Source organism: Gymnodraco acuticeps, unplaced genomic scaffold (assembly GCF_902827175.1).
Source record: "Gymnodraco acuticeps unplaced genomic scaffold, fGymAcu1.1, whole genome shotgun sequence".
NCBI classification, from domain to species: Eukaryota; Metazoa; Chordata; class Actinopteri; order Perciformes; family Bathydraconidae; genus Gymnodraco; species Gymnodraco acuticeps.
In genome coordinates this window covers 3,467,431-3,481,098 of record NW_022991435.1, presented here as the reverse complement: position 1 = coordinate 3,481,098, position 13,668 = coordinate 3,467,431, and positions in this window count along the sequence as shown.

Below are 13,668 nucleotides of genomic sequence, written 5' to 3'. Positions count from 1 at the left end.
ATGCGTGCATACAGGAAAAAGCTATTTGGTCAAAGTTGAATTCCAACCTGAATCTGACTTTCAAAAGTGTATCAATTGTTAACTTATTTTAATAGCTGGGAAGCCTGCATTTTAGGGTGTTATGTGACAATAATGACTAGGGGTTGAATAATCTGTATAAAATGAAACCACTTTCGTAACGCCAGACGGAAAACTTTTTTTCTCAACTAAATGTCTTCAGTAGGTTAGAATATGCAGTATATTGATCTAAAACACTACGTTTTTTCATCATATCTCAGTTCATATACATTTATTTTGTAAATCAGTATCTCCCTTAAGTTAAGGGGCTGTGTTTTGAGCTGGATGCTGTTTGTTGGCCAGACAGATGTGCTCGCCATCCATCAGCCCACAACATCCTCCATGTGCCGCTAACGGTCTATTTCCCTGTGGTGCTGCCTCTCTTTAAAATGTGTCATTTTATTGTTCTGATTTCTCTCTCTTCTCTGGGGAATGGAATATGATTTCACAGAACATTAAGTGGATGGGATCTCAGGGAATAGTGTGGGGACTGGGGACGCTGGTGGTGGAGAGTGGCAGTGATCTGGCCTAATTAAGCCCTCTCCCCATCTCCCTCCTCCTCCACCTTCCCCCCCACGAGCCCACCCCCTCTGTGCTCTTTTGATAGGTCGGTGACTTTCACCGGAGTGTGAAGGGCAAAAGGAGTACTCCTCAAATCGTAATCCGGCTGACTTTGGGAGAAAAAGGATTAGTCCGACAGTATAGCGTGAGCAGCTTCAGCATCATGAGTCTGTTTAACCCATAATGTCATATATAAAGACACAAATAGACATATTAAGGCATCAGCGTGGTGGAGGCTTATTCCTTCATGATGTTTATGGACCGAAATTATATCAGGCAATAAAGCCACAAATCAAAGCCATGCACTTCATCCAACGCCCTTATATACCATGAAGCAGCATGCTGTTGGTTTACGATGCTCCCCTTGTTGGCTATACAGCCGGGGTTTACATATATTTTTCACAAAGGCATGACCTCATGTTTTCTTAATGGCTCTGACCCAAGTATCATTGCACGGGTGAGTGGTGCCAGGTGGGTCTGAACCAACCACGTTTCCCCTCCGGCCCGCACATTACCCAACCCTCTCCTGTCATTAAAAGCCTAGGATCCATAGGGTTGAGATGGAAGGGAAGACTGCCAGAGATTAGGCAGCAGACGAAGACCCCAAATACAAAAAAACACATGCTATAAAATGCACCATTCAAATGACGGATGACTGTAAGTGTTGGCGTCACCGGCACGGAGGTACAGGAGAGTGGGAGGGAGGGAGGGAGTCCCGCAACCACAACACATGCCCCCTCCTGCACATCGGGCACGGGGCTCGGGCAAGCGTAGGGTGATTGATAGCAGTGCCAAGACAACATCTCGTCAGGGGCCCGGTGCACAACGGTGCCTGGCAGAGCAATGATGGACGAGCCGTAGACGCTACATCAAAATCTAACCCGGCATATATAACACATTCCCAGCTCCCTTTCTTAACCTGTAATGTATAGTGATAGAAATGTGTTTCGCAGTCCATTGCCACTGACAGTGATGGATGCCAAAAAGAAAGAGAGGCAAAGAGGAGAGAGGGGAGGAGTGTGTGTGTGTGTGTGTGTGTGTGTGTGTGTGTGTGTGTGTGTGTGTGTGTGTGTGTGTGTGTGTGTGTGTGTGTGTGTGTGTGTGTGTGTGTGTGTGTGTGTGTGTGTGTGTGTGTGTGTGTGTGTGTGTGTGTGTGTGTGTGTGTGTGTGTGTGTGTGTGTGTGTGTGTGTGCGTGTGTGTGTGTGTGTGTGTGTGTGTGTGTGTGTGTGTGTGTGTGTGTGTGTGTGTGTGTGTGTGTAGACACACTGTGGGAATCAGGAGGAAACTGTGCTGGTGAATGTAATGCAGCCGTTTCTGTTTGACACTTATGCACATATACATCCACACGAAAGCCATTTAGAAATAGTCAAGTGGTGACGTCCAGAGTGTGAACAACTGTTTACCATATTTTAGAACACTTGGCCATAGTGCACACATGTGCTTTTACATGACCCATCATCACATGTCTCACACTCTCACATTCAGACAAAGACATGATTTATATTGAAATAGTGGTAAATTATTGGAAAACCTTTTTTTTTTTACACGTAAAATGAATTATAAAGTAGTTTGCTGCATTTGCATTTAAATTGCACAGTAAAACTCATTTGTTATAAAATGATTCAAATTCAAATTAAAAGTAATAATTTTGTGCTAAATGCATACATGTTCACTTATTTATAGTATTCATTAGAATCTTAGTAAAAATAATTTAAACAAGTTTTGTATATTTATAAATGATTTAACTTATAATAACCAACCCCTGTCTATATGTATTCTCAGAGGAGTCCATGGTCATGTATGAACTGTTTATGCTTTTTAAATGTAGACTCAAATACCTGCACAACAAAAACGACCACCATTGTTATCTAATTGACATGTCGTCACGAGTCTCCCAGTAGCTGATTAATATTAGATGGGAGCGGATAATACCTCGACAGAGGAGGCCTCCCCCCACCACGGAGAGAGGTTGCACACTCAGCAGTGAAGCGCTGCCCGCTGAGACCAAACCTGCTGAAATATTCCCTTGCAGTTGTGAGGGGGACTCTGTATATAATTGTGGGTGGATTTGATGTGACTGACCGGGAGAGTAAGTGTGTCCATGTGTGAGTGTATGAGTCCATATTTGTGCATTTGTTTGGCAGGGAGAAAGTGAGAGGAATGACGAAGAGAGCTATTCATCTCCAGCCATCTCCATAAACCTCCAATTGGATTTTACAGCAGTTGCCTCCTCATCATGAACTGCAATGGATTGTATTCCAAAGCCACGGCTGTAAGACGAGGATTTCAAGGCTACATTTCTTTTTTAAGTTATGTGTGAGAATGACAAGGAAGGGAGGAAAGCTGTGCGTCAGAGATTTTGTTAAGGATGTGTGGACTTTGAATACAATCCATGCATGTGCTAGACGGTCTGAATGGACACACATGCAGCTGTGCATATGAAGATGAATAATTGAATATAGAGTTATTTGGTATATATGTCAAAGGACAGTTTTTCTCTCCAGTTTTCCCAAGGGTAAATACATTTTAGTCAAATATTTGTATACAAGGTTTAGATATATACACTTACACAAAGCTAAATAAAATGTTACGTCTTCAAACTCTATAAAATATTTGATCATAATATAAATGCTTGGTACATTTGTGTTGATAAAGCCCATATTTTGAATCCCAATCAAAAGCAAACACACATCTGTAACTCAAACACTTAATAATGAATGTGGAATCCATTTACATATATAGTCAAAATAAACACAGATTGGGCCTTTAATTAAGAGAAGAGTAAAAGATCGAGGTTGTTTTGACAATGTTCCCATTGCGTCAAGTCAGTCCTTATTTTAGAAACTGACTAAAGCTCTTGCTGGAGATTTGAATAAGCAAGAGTGGTAGAACTGAGAGAAAAATATGGATTGAAACAGAATCAGCATCCACCGTTTTATTTATATAAAATTGTGTGGTAAAATGTTGATTTGTTTACATTGTTGCTTTAATTTATTGCAAGATCAGAAAGAGCTGGACGTGAGTAATGGATGCTGGCACATAACAAGGTTGTTTCATTGTATATGACTGACATGCTCTGGATAGCAATGTATGATACAACCCCCACTGTTTGCAGCTAAATCCACCAGGCATAATGCATGACATACCAAACACATCAACACACTTTGGACTGATGAGTTGTAGCACACTTGGTAAAACTGCTAGATACAGTTTGCTCCTTTATTCAAAGTAATACACATTTTGCAACAGATTCAAGAGTGTTCTTGTTTTATCTGCTTAGATAAATGTTTTGGGTAGCTGAGCTTCTCTTTCAATTTAGTGTCTTCACTGTTTTGGTCCAACATCACCTCTCATGAGCATTGTTTACAGCAGACGCAAGCAGCTAAAAAAAGAGTAAAGCATGAACTACCAAAAATGTTGTATTGAGAAAAACGAATATCGAAACATGCTGGGTCTGATGGGAAAGTGTCTGAAGATTAATCAGCAGATGTATAAAAGACTACATTAATCATAACGGCATATAACCATAAACTTCATGTTGTATTACTCAGAAATGCCAATAATGTAACCTCTTACAATGAACTTTACAATACAAGTACCCAGAAGTTAAGAACTACACTGTATGTTGTAGGTTGTTCTCCCCCTAATAATGAATCCCAATGGTACCCCTAGATATGAGCCATATTTTAATGCCATACATGTTCTGATTCAGTCAGCAACTTTATTGACAGTTTTCAGCTTAAAGGATGTTTTTAGAATGTTTTTTTTGTACTGAAACAATACATATCCATCAGGACTCTAATGAAACATTTGATCGAAGTCCCCTTAACTATAGGTAAACATCTTGCAATAGAAACATCTTATAATTACTCACACACATCTGTAACACTGGCTCACTGAAAGGGGTATACCCTAGCAAGTTTTTTTAATTCAAATTCATCTGTGACACCGTCAGGCCTCAATTGTAAATAGAAAAGATTGGCACAACCTAATTAGCATATCGAAGGATCTACCCAACAGATGGCCTTGGATTATATTCAAGGCTTGGCTCAAGCTAGTGCGATGGAAATGTCTGACACAGGAACTGCCTCTCTGTGTGCTCATGGCCACTAGATACATGTTATAATCATGAATAAGCACTTACCCGATCTCCAGGAAGGGTTTGGACGCCCTCCAGTAGAGGCAAACTAGCTGTTTACTTTAAGTAGTTTTGTATGTCGTTACAAAGGATGATTCAAGACCGAATTAGTTTCTCTGCTGCAGTGACTCAGAGGGAGTATTTGCCAACTATTCTATATATTGTATTTTGATACAATCCAGGCATTTTGAATTACTTCTTGCCGATGTAATGAATCTCTGATATCCTATCCTAATGTTGGCTATGGCTGAGCAAGCAGCCAGAAACATTACCAGTCTAAATCCTGTAAAGCCTTAAAGCTGGTGACAGGGCCACCAGTGGGTCAGTGGTACAGTAGCTGCTGGAAAATGCATTAGCTGATAAGATGGACTACCTTGTGTAATAGTACTAAAACAGTAGAGGCTAAGAAGTGCCACCCTCTTCCAAGGGTTACATTAACCTGGGGACCGAACCTGAGAGCAAACGTGATAAAGTCCCAGTTCAAACAGCTTCCCTGAAGCGGGATGATGAAGACACAAAGTCTTATGTCTGCATATCGCAATAGACAGCAATGTAAATCAACGTAATCATCCTATTACATGAACATGTACATTGCTTTACTTGTTACTAAACAGCTAAAGTAATCGGTTACATTATTCTTAACTAAATCACAGCACCATCAAAAGGTAAAAACATTTTAAAATTTTAAATCAACACATTTGTGAAGTGCAGAAACATGCAATTCCTAAATATTAGTAAGTTAGCTACAGTTACTATCGTTAGCATGCCAGGTAAGACACCACACAAAACATAGAAAGTAAGTCAATTCTGGAGCTTTCCGCCAAAACTTAGAAAAGCTGACATTCCAAAATGTAATGTAATTATTGGAGCGTTATAGTATTCATCACAATTCTGTTACTGTCTGACACTTTATCATATTGGGCTTACAGCCGGAGCCTCTACTTTCAGTGTAAATGGTGTTAAATGAATGTCTTCGATTAGAGTGCAGGACTTTGCTGTAAGGAGTGATATGGCAGTTCCCCAACATTTGCAAGCATGTCAGCAACTTAAGATTCACAATTGAAATTAAAGTTAATATAATAAACAGTGAATTTCTGCTTAAGTCAGAGTGATTCATATTCACCAGCTGATATGAATAGATGATCTAAGAGATTCTTAAATCAGGTATTACTGTATTCTGCAGTGTAGTGGAGACAGGATGTGGGAGTGAATCTGAGAGACCCTGAGTTTGACCCAATGCCTTACTTGCTGAATTAATGAAAATACATGAAACTGAAAGAAAGACGGAAGTCCGATACTTCAAACTCATTGAAATGCACATTAACATGGAGTTGGCCAGACCCCAAACATCCCCTCGTCTAACGCTGGAGAAGAAATACACAAGCTGATGGAGATCCTGCATTGAGTATTGATGAGGATAGGATGACAAAGTGAAACCAGAGACCCTTCTCCGGATGAGGCGGGGAGGGAGGCAGCGGCGGCAGTCGTGGCTGTGGTGGTGTGATTTAGCATTTTAACATTATCACTTAACAAGACAGCCCTGGCACTCGGCCAGTGTCGGGCCGAAGAGAGCCGGGAAGGGAAAGAGAAAGGGTGGACAAAAAAAAGAGATGTCCAGTGTTTCCGGTCAGCCTCACCTCTCTTATTCACAAGAGAGCCAAAAAAGGAAGACAGGACGAGACGGAGATAAATTAAAGAAGATAAAATGGAGAAAGAGGGAGGGAGGGTGCACTCCCACTTGAAAGTTAATTATGCATGGCAGGGCAGCTGGAGCAAAAAGAAAGGAAGAGAGATGGATGGAGAGGGAAAGAGAAGCGGACCCACCTACGCAGAGGTATCGGGGGCAGGTGGAGAGGAAGGGGAGTAGGGAGGGCAACGAAGATAAAAATGAGTAAGAGGTGGGGGGATGTTTCTGTCATGCTTCAGGGGGGTGGTGGGTGGTTAAAGTTGAAAATACACAAGAGGGCCCATTGTGTCGACTGAGCTGCAGGTGATTCTTCTGAATGGTTAATCTGGTCTGATCAAGGAACAACATTATGAGAAAAACAAACAATAAACAATCATTACGTATTGTAAGATGTGGTGACACCGACAGCCATCCTCACATTAAATCATTAACATTTATCAAGGTTTAGCAAGATATTATAGCATTAATGCACAAATGGACAAAAAATGTCAAGAGGGGGAAATAGATAGAACACTATATGTATTTATATAATAAATGACAGTCGTGAAATGTTATTTTATGTGGTACAGAGTGCAGAGTACCAGTGCAGGGTTCTGCCTTAAGACTAAGTCAGGTCAAGAAGAAAATCCAGGGAAAAAACTGTCGCAAGAATCTATGGTTGACCAAATACTAACTGTCTTTAAAATGCTAACCTTTAAGCGAAAGGAGTCTTTGATGGAGCGGGCTATACTAGCCATGCTATACATGCAATTTAACTCAACCCTGCCCTGCCAGAAGAGAAACAAAACCATCACAGTATTCCTCTTTGTGCCAATTTTACCAACGACAGGAAGCCACTACAGGAGCTAAAAGAAGTTATTCTGTCACCATGCACGGCCCTTTGCGAAAGAACACATTAATCTCTTTTGTTTGAAGTGAAAACAAGATTTGAAGAAGAAATGTGAGACAACTAACTATTAAAGATGTATGTAAGAAATACAAGACAACTAAATTGTGTCCCTATCCTTTCTTTCTTTCTTCTGGTTCGGTTCGGGTGTACCGTGCTTAATGGCACATTTACTGCAGAGGGGGCCAAACCTCGAAACCATTAGGCCCCTGTTTTCACAAATGGACCCACTCACTGGAAGTGACCAAGGCTGTTTCAATTTCTTAAAAAGCCCCCTAACTGTACTAAAATACTGTAACTGCCTCCTCTGGGGTTAGGTATCCCACTGACTCACAGAGAGAATGGGCGACATAACATGCACGCACCTTCACTTGCCAGGAAACGCTCATTTGGTCTTCATCACACACCCTGATGAACTGGAAGTTACACAAGCAGCTTAGCTTTGATTAGGTGAAGTGTATTGAGTGGACTGCTCATGTTTTAACAGAAGCCTCCCCCCCAGATGGACCCTGCTGATAACATTGACAGGAATATCTAAGCAGGCAAGATAAGGATGCATGTGTGTGTGTCTATGTGGTTGTTTTAATACTGCCCTTCTTCATGAGAAGACATGAGATATTTGTTAATAAGTCAGAAATTATAAATAAACATTTCGTTAACTTAAACAAAAAGGGAGTGACGGCCATAAAATCAATGGTTCCTCCACTATTACCTCCATTATTTAACTCACTTTACCCCCAAGTACGATCCCCTCCTTTACAGCAATGTCTTTCAATTGTACAGCATTGAAAGAGAGTACCCCCACTCTGGAGTATTTTGTCAAGATTGCATCAACAGCCCAGTCACACATGAGTGTGGAAGATTAGACAGGCCATAGTGATGGATGGAGAAAAAGAGGGAGCAATTGGGAGCAGCTGTGAAAGAGCGGCTGGAGTAATCGTTTTTTTCCTGGGCCGGCCCACCGCTGTCTCAGTCACCCTCTCTTGTTTTTGTCCAGGTGAAGTGGCATTATTTTTCTTACCTACTCGCACACTTTCTACATGTTTGTTGAGCTCCGACCGACAGTACGCATGTGTGTTTGTCAAACACGATGTGCACAGATACAGAAAGCCAGCTGAGTCTTGGTGTTTACTCCAATCACAAGAAACCCATGACTTCAAGCATCAGAGTAAGAGCCGCGCTGCATGGGTGGACGTGAAGTAATTGCATCACGTATGAATGCCAGATGAAGTGGCATCACGTCACAGTTATGGTCAGGGCAGATCTAGGGTTACCTCAAGGGAGCGTTAACAGTAGATTAAGAAAGGGAAAGGGAGCAAGACGGTACAAAAATGTGATCTAACACAGCTTGGGAGAAAACGGTTTGTTTGTTTGTTTGTTCATATAAAAAATTGGAAAGTAGCCTACTTTGTAGGAACTGTACATTGTATCTTTATAAATGTGAAACAGAGATGGAAATGTCTGAGAGAAAGCAACTGGAAATAAATATTATAGAAAATTATCTTTTATCAGAGAAAGGCAAGGCAAGGCAAGTTTATTTATATAGCACTTTTCAACACAAGGCAATTCAAAGTGCTTTACAAAAAATGAAAGACATTAAGAAAATGGCTTTTAAAATCAGTCATTAAAAAGAAAAGCTAATAAAATAAACATTAAAAGAAAAAATAAGAGAATAGAAATAGTTTGCACTAGGTTAAGTTTAGATACGGTGCTGCCTTAGTATCTTAATGCAAAACAAACGATGGATTCCGGATATTCAGCGTGCATGCGTCTGTGAGCAGCAGCAGCAGCACAGAGCGTCACATTCTCTGTGCTGCGCGGTGGCATTCAGCTGCGCAGCTGCAGAAAACTCGCCGGCAGACAGTTAAGCGGCTGCTGCTGCCACACTGCCCTCTACCAGCTCAGCTCTATTAGTTCAGCTTCACCACCTCCCAGTGGCCCCAAGGTTGTGACAAAGTGGTAGTTAATGTCTCTGTATGTGTGTGTGCTGTTTGCTGCATGTGCTGCTATTCTTTCACTGGACAGATTAAGTGGATATAATGACATGCATATGAAAGACCGTATAGGGCGAGAAACTAATTAAGGAAGTTGAGGTAATAATTGCCCTTGGTTCACAGGCCACCCACTATGGGAATCTGGGGACGCTTAAGTCGTAGAAGACTAAAACTGAACATTGACACTAAATACTCATGGCCCAATAGAAGACCATTTATAATATTTGAATGAAGAACCCCCAGAAATAATAATAGTCTTGATGCATCTATGAAATAATAGAGGACAAAAATAGCTCAATACCTCTGATGAGCAACATAATGTATGTTGCATACAGATGAATGTAGAAAGAAATACTATATGCATAATCAAATGAGGAAGGTATTTTCAATCACAACATGGCTATTAAAAGGGGTTGACCGTAAGTAATAAAGCCATTTAAATGTACTGCTTTACTACAGTTTTTCCCTCTTTATGTCTCGTAGTAACGATGCTAATAGTGAAGCAATATCCTTAGGCATGCAGCTGGTTGATGAGGAGATCAGAGACAACAAGAAATCTGTTTTGGAGACTCGGTCTTCCTCTCCCTCGTCCCCTGGGAGCAGCGCCTGATCACACGCTGCTCCTGAAGCTGTCACTGCTGGTCAGAGCGTCTAACTGTTAAGAAGAGAGGAAGACAGACTTCTGCATCGCTGAAGAAGATGGTGGATAGTGTGGAAAAGACAACCAAGTAAGGGATGATGTTGGGAGGGGGAGTTGTTTACTAGAAATTGATTGAAGACTTATACCTTGAATTTTAAGTGTTCATCAGCGGAGGTGCGCTTTGTCTTTTTTTAAAGCTTTTCTGAGCAGGACCACATACGTTCAGTTGATGGTGGTTAATGGAGTCCTAATGGCCCCATGATGTGTTCACATCAGATTAATGTGAAGCCCTGAAGGCTTTGAGCAGGGCTGTAAAACCTGTCAAAGCTGTCATCACCAAAGAAGGACACAATGCCATTGTGGGAACATAGGTATAAAATGTTGCCTTGTGTTTCTCAATTGTATGTTGCAGGGGAGGAAGAAGAACAGCGGTTTTTTCCTGTACTTTACATACAATCATGGATGAAAATAGAACTAGTAGTTCACATTTATGATCGGAAATAAAGTGCATCATCCGAAACAAAATGATATGTATATAAACAGCTCTATACAGCCTGTGCATACAACTGATAATCAATTACAAATACACAACCAACTTCCTCACTATCACAAGGATCACCCAGAAAAGAGGCTACAACTCAGAAACAAAAATGACCAACAATAAATAGAAGAGAAGTGACACAGCAGCAGGTGCAACAAGCAATATTTAGTTAGATACATTATTTAACTTGACACTTCTTATCAACAGCAGAAAAAAACATCAGCAGCAAAGCGAAAACACAGAAAGGTAAAACATGTGAGCAAAAGAAAGAAGAGTAGGGCAGTTTTTTTTAAAGTGTAGCACGCACACACACTTACACACCACTTACTAAGAAACGCCATGATTACAAAAACTGTGTTGTACTCACCTGTCTGAACTGAGGCCCTCCTCATTCTACTCCAGGTTCATCTTCTTAACTAGTCCTTATCTTCAAAAGTCCAGTTTCCCTGTCCCACTGCTCCTCAAGTTTTCCAACCATTCAAGCTTTTTTTTAATTTATTTTTTATTTTTATTTATTATTATTTTATTTATTTATTTGGTATACATTTTTTATTTATTTCTTATTTAATTTTAATTCTCACACACCCAACAAATGTTAAAGTCCATCTGTGAATGTATAGATATCTGCTGTAGGTTCAACAACACACACATGTTAGCACTTAGCATGTTAGCACTTAGCATGTAAGCTACCTCCATCATGCACCTGTAGATGACGCCGCAGAGAGGGTGTGTTTGATTCTGTGCCGGCTATGTTGTGAAGTTGGTGGTGTATTTGTAATTGATTATCAGTACAACTTATGTTGCTATGGTCCTAACCAGGTGGTGCAATAAATAGTTTTTTTTATCAAGGTAGATGCCACTTGTTTTAACGAGCTCTGCCCTCCTGCAGCGAAACAAACACCTGCAGCTTGTTCTCTGCTGCAGCTGCAGATTTATTTCTTTTCTTCAGTTTAATTTTCACTGTTTATCAGGACTGAACTGTATTTTTTCTTGTTTCTAATTTACTTCATTTCATCTTTGTTGTTGTGTGAATTGCATTCATGTAAAGCATCTTAGGAAATTAGGAAAACACTATATTAATGTAATGTAGCTATTATTGTTATTTGTATTGTTATTATAATTATTATTAACATTACTCTGTAGTGTTTACGATGAGGGATGCTACTTCAAAGTATCGCAGTGATAGCAGAGTTAGGCTCCCTTTTCTTGGCAGACTCAAAAGCACAGATGTAGTTGTAACAACATTCATTTTTTCTTTGTTTGTTTCAGGTGTGTCAACTAACTTATCCTTAAGAACAGATGTTGTTCTTATTGACATGTTGTGCAGTTATCGTGCAATCAAACACCGATTTTGAGATACATGATGGTGCCAACGCTCACATGTTTTAAATATCAGAAGTAGCTTCGATAAAGCTTTCACAAAAATATCTCTCTTCCTCTTTATTACTGGTGATAACGATTAATACAAAATTATGAAAAAATCCAGGTCCAGGTCCTGGTGGTGCCACCATGTGTTTATTTGTCAAAACATAACATTTCAAACGCGACAGCATTAGACTTTTTCATAATTTTGTATTAATCGTTTTAGTAAAAGTAGCTGTAATCTTTACATTTTTTGATGCAAATAAATTGGGACTCGCAAATGTTATTGTTTACATAAGCGAAGAGACTGATTACTGAACTCATGATAATGAACACACAACAATAAAAAAGTCAATCATCATCTTTACTTCTGCTCCCACACACAAAATACTACATGCACAAAAACATGGGCTCCACATGGGTTTCCTGGTCTTGCACACCCACACAGACACACAACTATGTCCTAAAATGGACACATGCAGAGAATGAAATCATGAATACACACACATTCACCAAAAATTGCATCTTTAGCCTTGACACTTTAGCTGTTGAAAAAAAATAATCTGAGAGCCGTTTAATTTGCATTCAAATTGACACCCACCGGTCCACAACACACACTCTCCTGACTGTGTGTGTGCTTGTCGTATTGTGTACTTTTCTTCATGCATGTGTGTGAGCAGTGTAGCAGATCTGCTGGCACTCTGTGAATGTGCTTTTCTGTCCTGCTGCTTTTCCTGCTCACTGAAACTAGACACAAAGAGATAGAAAGGCAGAAAAAAAGATAGCGGCTCTGATTTCATTTTCCATATTTGGTTTAGCAGCTTTTCTTTTCAGCTGACAAAACAGCCACAAACAGGAACCCATCAAAGGCCCCATGCCGCCTGGTGTTTGTCATCTCCTGTTGGCTCTGAGCAATGATGGGATGAGGCCTAAGTGTCCTCTGATCAGATTTCTCCTCTTGTCACAAGGAGATAAAGGATCACTTGAGGTGATTGAGCATTTTAAAATAATGAGCTTTGAGAGACTGATCATTACAGCAGGTGGGGAACGTGGCAGTAATGACTAAACTTGATACTGATACATTGAAGCTGTAACACCCCCTGAGTTGGCAGAATGAACCAGTTCCTCACCAGATTCAGCTGTGAGCGGTAAGTGCTGCTGTCAAGAAGAAAAGCAGTGCAGGAAGTTCACCGTTTGAAATCAGATATCTGTCACTCTCTGCTGGTTAACCTCAGGCGCTGCACTTCATCTCTGCCCTCTATGAAAAATGTATGTAGGATTTTTACTTCAGAAAATAATTTACCTCAACTTTAATTTACCGGTTTGGTCGCATTATTTATTTTTTTGATTAAGAAGAATTTTCTCAACATAATTTATATATTTTTTTAAATAAAAAAATCTATATATTTATGTATCAATAACTTCTTGTTGAAAACTTGATTCCCTTTATAACTCGGCATGTTTGGCTCTCTATATGACGAAATGAATTACCAGAAGTTGAAAGTGTATCAAGAGAACAATCTTTATTTTCCCTATACTTAGTAACACATAGTTATTTCCAGGAAACTTCCTTGATGATTTTAATTATTTCATTTTTTTTCAAATAATTCATTTTCTTAATGACTCTATCTGAGCATTTTCCATTCCTCTTAATAATGATGTTTAAAGATTATTTAAATTTGTAAATGTTTTCATTTTACAACATGCATCATCACAATTCGCTCAATGCCACAATCTTAAAAGGTGTCTTATACTATCTATATCTATAATATATATATATTTATGTCTACGAATGCAGAAT